We start from the raw sequence: 8,342 nt of genomic DNA on the forward strand, positions 1-8,342 counted from the left end.
AATAATGATATCAACAAGTTTACATACATAATCACAATACATGTAGCTACACATGTACCTACATATCATATATTATTTTAAAAGCCTCGTACACGTATTTGGCTAACATGGATAGCTCTTTTTTTATTTTGAGTACATAATAGTTGTACAAACTTAAACATACTAGGTCTAACCCTATAGTAGCAATAACAACGTAACGTCGTTTTTTACACTTCCCTATTCTGCACAATGCTAATACCACTCCTCACTCCAATGGATATTACTCCTGCAAACATTTATACTTACTGCCGAAAATGGTACCAAAATAATCATGAATAAATTATCTATCAACTGTAGTACGGGTTTTATCTAATTTTGTGAAACAAAATAAAACGAGCAAAAAGTTTCACAAGCATTTTTTGTAATATGTCGTTTTTCTGCCGGTCTTGGGACGTTTTGACTGTCATTTTATACTTTCGATTTCGGATATTTTAAGAATTGTTTTGATTGTCAATGACTTTACAAGGATACATTGACGTCTCCTGCATCGGTGAGTATAACTTTAATGAATTATTATGTATATTTTCTGCTTTTATTTTGACAAAAACTGAAACAGGGGATAAAACATGCTGAATTATAGGTCCAAATCGAAAGAGAACAACAATGCATCATCGAATTTCTGAAAATTCATTCATTTATCTACACAGTAATACTATCCATTTGATTCAGTAAACTGTCGCATTTTTCCGCAAGGGCTATTTATAAACACATCGTTTCTGAGAGTGGCCAAAAACAAGAACAATTTGATGACTCATAAGGCATGCAACCTTAAAAGCCGAGAGTTTCCGAATTAACCAGGAAGTGATTTTTGTTTACTTTTTAAATGCCAACCTCTGTAAATAGTAATTTATTTTGAGTAAACATTGAGGTAGGTTTATGCATATCATTGTTTTATTAAATTTAGAATGCTATTTATAAGGGGTTGCCAATTCTTTTGCATGAACATTGGTCATATGTTTTATAATTTGAATAAATAAGACATTTGCAATATTGTGATTGGTTTTAATGAAATAAACAGACCGGGTTCTTTAAGGATCTGGTCACTTTCGGTTTTAAAAAATGTAAATAAACTTTTGGAGAATTGGCAGTTATTTTTTATTAAGCCATTCTATATTATTAATTAAGAATCTGTCAAGCTGTAGTTTGTTATTGTTTATGCGCATGTTTCTACAACGGGCATTGACCGACAAATTCATATTAAATAACTTAAAAGAGCTCGACAACCAAAACCCAATTAATCAAATTACAACTCCAAGTTTCCATTTAGTGTTTTATTGGTTAATAAGAAAAATGCAGGCTGGCTTATATAGGCATTTCACAAATGAAACTAAGAAAGTAAGCATTTTTTTTTAATCTTCTAAACAGTTAATTGGATGCCTACCAATTTTAATTGTTTATAGATCATACATTATCACCAAGTAACTAATACTTAAATAATAATTGGAAAGTTTCAAATTTCAACATATCAATGTTTTAATGTGTAAATTTCAGGAAACATTTTTATGTTCTGTATAGTTACTTGGATTATAAAATCACTCTCTGTAAAAATTATTCAACTTTTCAAACATTATTTGTCTTCAGATTTATTGGAATTCCTGTTATGATAGGATTTCAATTGCTGTCATTAATTTTCAACTCAATGTTTTGATTATTCATTTGAAATTATTTTAAACTTCACATTCCATAAATGGCTGTTCTTCCTTTTTGACTAAATATTTTGAGTATTTTTACACATTAGTATGTCTGCCAATTCATGGGTGGTCAGTTTTGTCATTTATTAGTCTTTTTTCCCTTTTTTATTTAATCTTTTCTTCCTTTCAGTGAGAAATAAAGCCATAGAATACATTCATACCACTCAAATTCAGCCAGTCAGAATGATGGGAAGGATTGCAGAACTGAGGTAACTTAGAACTATGATGCATATTTACCAGAGAATATCTCATAAACATGCCATTTGCTTAATTTTCTTTGAAATCATACCTGAAGTTATTGAGAACTCTTTATAAACTTTGACATTTTGTATGATGACATATTTTATTATTTGTAAAATAAACGCTTTTGACATTTTTTTGAGCTGTGAAGTTGAATTGATTCTTAAACCTCATTACATATATATATATATATATATATATATATATATATATATATATATATATATATATATATATATATATATATACACACACATAGTTGTCCCTCTCTGAATAATACATAATTATCTATGTTTCTGTTTACTTTCAGTTTCTCTCTCACCTGACTGATGCAGATTCAGTAACCTAATTGTATGTACTTTTTGTCAAATTGTATTTATTTGCTCTATTAAAAATATAATGTTGACTTTTTTGAGGAATAATTTTGAAAGGAAAAATAAATTATTATAGAGAAAAGGTAATTTGTTATGTACAAAAAGTGGACAAAAATGTTGAACAGTATGAAGTTTTAAATTAGAAAATCCTTATTTCTCTCTGTATGTATGTCAACTTTATTAAGACAATATTAAGACAATATCTGGTAATATAATGTATTCTCTTAATTAAATGTGATAAAACCTTTTTACACTGTATGTATACATCTGTATATATGTATGTTGCCATATAAACTGAATGCATGTAGTTTCTTTTGTGAACATGTGTATTAATTGAAATCAACACATTCCTTTGTTATATTTTCAGGCTCATGATGGTTTCTGAGAAAAAAACAGCTTGGTGTAATTTGACAGTATTTTTCAGTATTTGACAGTGGTTCTATCATGCAACAGTCATACCATGAAGTGTCTCACAGATTCTCTCTCAATTCCTGCAATATCCAAGATTACAGTGTAGTGCAAAGAGGATTAATTTTCTTGCAATAAGAAGTATCTGCACTTCCAAATACCCCTGTACAGCATGAACAGTTTCTTCATTTTTTGAGTGATTATAGAGTGAAAATGTTTCCATATAAAATGTTTTCTTTTTATGTGTAAAACTTGTCATGAATGGTTACAAATACATGCATGGACATTATGATTCCAAATCTATGCACATTTTGATTCCAATAAAGTATTTTAAATTTGGTTTGAAACAGAAATATTGTCCTTATGTTTGTTTCTAAACATTATCTGGTATTATTCGTGTTTATAGTTTCCATGTCAATTTAAAAAAGAGTCGGTTCTTTTAAAGATGCACTCTTACTCCCACATAAGATTTACCACAATTAATACTTTTGTTTTATTATTCCAAAAAGGATGAATAAATGTTGAAAACAATGGTTCTAATGAAGGATGCCTACTTCTACTTGAAGGAAATGTGCATAAAAGACAGTATTTCTACCATTTGAGATCATAGTAGATCACAGTAAATATTTATGCATTCACCAATCATTTAATATCTTTGCTTTTTCAGCTTAAATACACGATTACAATATTTTTATCAATACTAAATATTTTCCAAAAATGCATTATTAAGTAAGTTGTTAAAGGGTTAACAGTCAAAGTATATGTGTGTTATACATGTGTATGCATTTAAACAGTTGCCATGGTAACTATAGAGTCTAGTTTTCTTAAGAAACTGTAATTGTTGTCTAAAAACCTTTGTATTTTCAATGTGATACTTTTTAGCATGTCCGCTTCAGACAATGAAATATTTCTGTTATTTGTTAAACATTTGGTCATACTTTGTATACAATTATATTTATAATTTAACCTTGAAAATTGCTGACAATCTAATACTTATATTGAAATATTCAGAATTGCTAGATGGGTTGATGTTCACCTTTATTACAACTGTCAGGCAAATCATGGCAAGATGTACATAATTCTCCTTTTTAACAAAAAGCGATGTTTAAAGCATTTTTTGTATTTTTATTGAATGGTTACCATGGCAACTAATTTTTTGTTTGCCTTTAATCTTCCTATTTATAATACTATTAATTGTAAAAATGCAACAGTCAAGCAGTGAATGGAAGAATGTAAATGTTCTTTGTCTTTTACCTTTTTCAAGCTCATTCTTCAAAATATAAAGGAATTTTAAAAATTCTTAAAAATGGACGTTTTTTCATCATTTTTTAAAGTAAAATAATTTGCTTAAAACTTTGTTTAGGTTCTGATATTTAGGAATGTGTATTAAATTTATAGAAAATAAACAAAATGTGTTGTTTGACATTATTCATTTCATTTAAATTCCGAAGTTTTGAATTTGACCTATTTTGGCAGAAAAATTGATAAAAATGTAAAATTAAAAGGGCCATAATTCTGTCAAATATTGATGGATTTTGAAAAAATGTGCATATTTGAGTTTGTAATGACGTAACCTTTAAAATGATATATCACTTTAATATACCGCATTAAATTAATTTTTTACGTTGTTATTGCTACCTATAGTATCTTTTTATATACGTCTGTCTTAATTGACTAAATCTAGAACACTTAAACACAAAATGAAACTCATCTTCTAAATCATCTAAACTACACATCTGGCAAATACGTAAATTTCTCTGTATACCTTCATATCTACCTGTTTGAACTCTTAGATTATGAGCACATATACGTAATTTTATAACAGCAATTCTAAGGTTTCTTGACAATATCATATCTAAACAGATATCAGTATAAAATCTTGAGCTTAAAGCTGTTCACGATATTGTTTTTTCTTGTCCTGAGATTCATGATTTCTCTTAAAGTGTGACATCTTTTCCCCAAAGAGCATTTGAATTTTGTAACTTATTATCATGTATTACTTCTTGCAAAATTTTCAATAACGATTATTCATTTTGTGTAAATTCGAAAGAAATGATAAAAATATCATATTATTATTATTATTTGTAATCAATTTATGTTATTGACGTTTCGCGCATTCAATATTCTCTTTCAAAATAAGCAGTGTATAATATTACCTTTTTTTGAAAAAAAAAACATTTATATATTGATTGGTTGTTGGATGTTTGAAAACGATGTTCATCACTATAGTATGAAAACTGGCTTGTGAGTGCAGTTTTTAATAATAGTTTATTTCATGCATAATTATATTGAAGAATGTGTATGTATGGGTCAAAACAAAGGTGACTTTCAAATTAATTTGAATCAGGCCTAGGAATAAACCTTCAGCCTAACCTGTACCAGTAACCAAAGAATATGCAATGATCCAGCTTCTGCCGCCATCCTAAGACGGAATTGCAGAAGGTGACAAAGGACTACATGTATATGCTGATCCAGGGGTAGTAAGAATACAAAATTGAACAAACCTTTCACACGCAGCGGAAATATCTGGTAAGCATACACAACAGAATCAAAAACGATGAACGGGCTCACAAGGCAATTTGCGAAACATATTAGAAATATTGGCCGGAAAAACTATTTCAAAAAGGGATAATTTTAAATGTAAATTGAACGATAAATTATAAAAGCACAACTGTCAAAACAGACGTTATTTGTAATCGCAGGATCAAATTTTGTGTTCAGCGCACATACAACGTCTGCGTCTTTTATTTTAATTTATTATGACATACTCTCTAAATCAGTTACAGTCTTAAATATCTGATTGTTAATAGTATTACTCATCCTTATTTCTATGGCAATATTTACAAAAGCAAATTTGGGTAACCTCAGGTAAAATCAAGTTCTTTAGGGCAAATATTACAAAGAAAATTCTCCGTCATAAATTTAAAAGTTTGTATTCAATTCGTATTCAAATTGGTCAAAGAATGTGTCTAAATATTGTTTTGAACAATTATACATACGTGTCACCTGAGGTCAAAACTAGGTCACTGGGTCAAATATAGGAAAAAGAACACCCCTCATCAATTGAACTCTTTAATCAAATTTTCATTGAACTTGTTCACATTTTTTCCGTATGATATCTTAGGTACATCAAAATGTTTTGTTTTTTCGCCATGTAAGGTTAAACATTTCATTACTGGGCAGTTACATCATAATTTAATACTTCTTAAGTGTTTATTATCGCAATGTACGACCGTTAACCGTTAACAAAGCGTTTCGACGACCGTGATTAATATAAAATGATCACAGTCGATGCAACTGACCTCCATAGCAACACAATTAACACCAAATAGCAGCTATGTGAGTATAATCACAAAATAAATACCTCCTAAATGTCGCTTTTTGAAATGTCAATATACAGGTTAAACATTGAATGCATGTTTTTTTCAATTAAATAGCATTTAAATATGTGTATATTGACTTGGTGATGTTTACTTTGTTCTTTAAATAAATCCGAATATTTAGGCACTGATTTCGGATGTCGTTTATATCCTCATTTCGTACTGATTATTATATTATATCTATCTTTTTTCTTTGATTCTCTTTCCATTTCGGTTAGTTCAGGACCCAACATTTTTCTGTCAAAATTTCATGCACTTATGTTCAGTAATTCCGACAGTATTTTAAGAAAACTTCAAAACTGATCCGGGATTAGGCAACTGCCCAGTATTCACTTGCTGTTCGATAAACAGCTGAACGCAATGAACAATTTCAGTTTTTCTTTCATAATTTAAACCGTTTTAGCATTTCTTCATCAATTCAAAGACACATTGTTTACCTATAATTCTTCTCAAAACAATTCAATAAATGATAGTGAAAGGCAAATTCTAATTACTGCCCACTAACTTTCGTTCCACATTGCCACTGTATCTTAATTGTGTGTGTTCCTCCTGGTTTGTACAATGACACCTTCACTATATCACTGTATGCATTCATAGGGTTAAACCTTGCTATACTGGCTGTCTTTGAAATACGTTATCCTTCCTTTAAGGATTAGGCAGTATGACTCCGGTATGACGCATCTGTTTGCGTTTGATGTTTGTAAATGTTCTTTAAAATTTGAAATTAATTTATCAGTTAATAATTTACTCTCTTTGTTGACTCTGATGACGCATACTGTTTAATGTTGACAAATTTAATGTATGTTGGAATAAGTAAGATTTTATAACCATACAATATGAATAAAGCCCCCATCAACACCTATTTTGATTTGTTTTATTTTGATGAGTGTGTGGTCTGTTGTTGGTGTATTGGCTAGACCAGACTGAGAGGTTTTTGTCTGTCAAACTGCAAATGACAGATCACTAATAAGACACTAAATTTAATTTTGTGTTGTTTAAATTGCGCATAAAAACGTATTTCTATGACGTAAGAGCCAAGACGATACACTTCAATTAATCCCTTCGCACACTTATGAAATCGCACACGCTAAGTTCTTATAGTGCAATTCCTATGAGAACATTATGTCAAATTTAGATTTAGTTTTACAAACATATTTAGGTCGACGTAACTCAATTATGATAAATCAGAAAACGGCAAGCCTCCCGATAATCTAACGTATCAAAAGTTTAGATTCATACGAAATAGACTATTCCCTTAAGGTAAGGTTCCAAAATCTACACGAGGAAACATTGCATGCTGGCATTTTGATACATAACACATATATGGATTATAATTATGTAAGAATATAGTATTCTTATTATCAATCTTTTTATTAATGAAACCAGCAATCCTGGAAAATGAAATGTATTTATTTTAATCAAATACACATTAAACTGACAAATGAATTTACATGTTTTATATCCTTTAGTTAGACAACATAAAGCATAGAACAAGGCAGCTTTTTCAGCATTTCTTAAGGCAATCGCAAAATAAACTGATGTAATTCAATGAGAACATCAGGCACTTAGTTGAGCCCTGATTTTATTAAATCTTCCATAACGCATTTTCTAATGTGAAAACTAACAGTGCGTTGAGTTTACCTCAAGCGGGGTAGTTAAATCCGTTACAAGAATACAAACAGTATATTATTGATAACGAAAGTTCAAGTTTACTACTGTCCGCCCGGTTAGCTCAATCGGTAGAGCGTTGTACTCTGAATCGGACAACCCGGGTTCGTTTCCCGGGCGGGCCAGGTCACTTCTGTTGTGATTGGTTATGAAATCCTTTCTACGACCATTCGCACTGTACCACTGCCCATGGCATGTACAGAAGTTGTCAGATCCTTGCAGAGGTGAAGGCATCTAGTACTGGTTCTGCCCAGGATAGGTGTGCGGTGGTCGAACTGTCACTCTGGGACCCTTCAATGTGCTCACGCCGGGACCCGGAGTATAAACTACTAACACCACCAAGTTTACTACTGTGTACAATTCAATAAACCTTAAATGATAATGTTTTGAACACAAAAAAGAAACGTTCTGAATCTTGAGGAGAAATATGATGCGATTTAAAGATAATAGTGCGTATATATTTGCGATAGCACTGAATATGCATTTTCATGATTAAGAAGAGATTTGAGCAATAATTGCAGACATTTATATTCTAAGTATAA

The 8,342-nt window shown here is 30.3% G+C and overlaps 1 long non-coding RNA gene across 1 annotated transcript; it reads left to right on the top strand.

Moving 5' to 3' along the window:
* Nucleotides 1-393: 393 nt before the first annotated feature.
* LOC128205366 (uncharacterized) lies at nt 394-4,234 on the top strand. Its single transcript, XR_008256226.1, has 4 exons — nt 394-529; nt 1,861-1,939; nt 2,281-2,321; nt 2,712-4,234. It is a non-coding gene; the product is annotated as an uncharacterized LOC128205366 (long non-coding RNA).
* Nucleotides 4,235-8,342: the final 4,108 nt, after the last annotated feature.

Source organism: Mya arenaria, chromosome 10 (assembly GCF_026914265.1).
Source record: "Mya arenaria isolate MELC-2E11 chromosome 10, ASM2691426v1".
NCBI classification, from domain to species: domain Eukaryota; kingdom Metazoa; phylum Mollusca; class Bivalvia; order Myida; family Myidae; genus Mya; species Mya arenaria.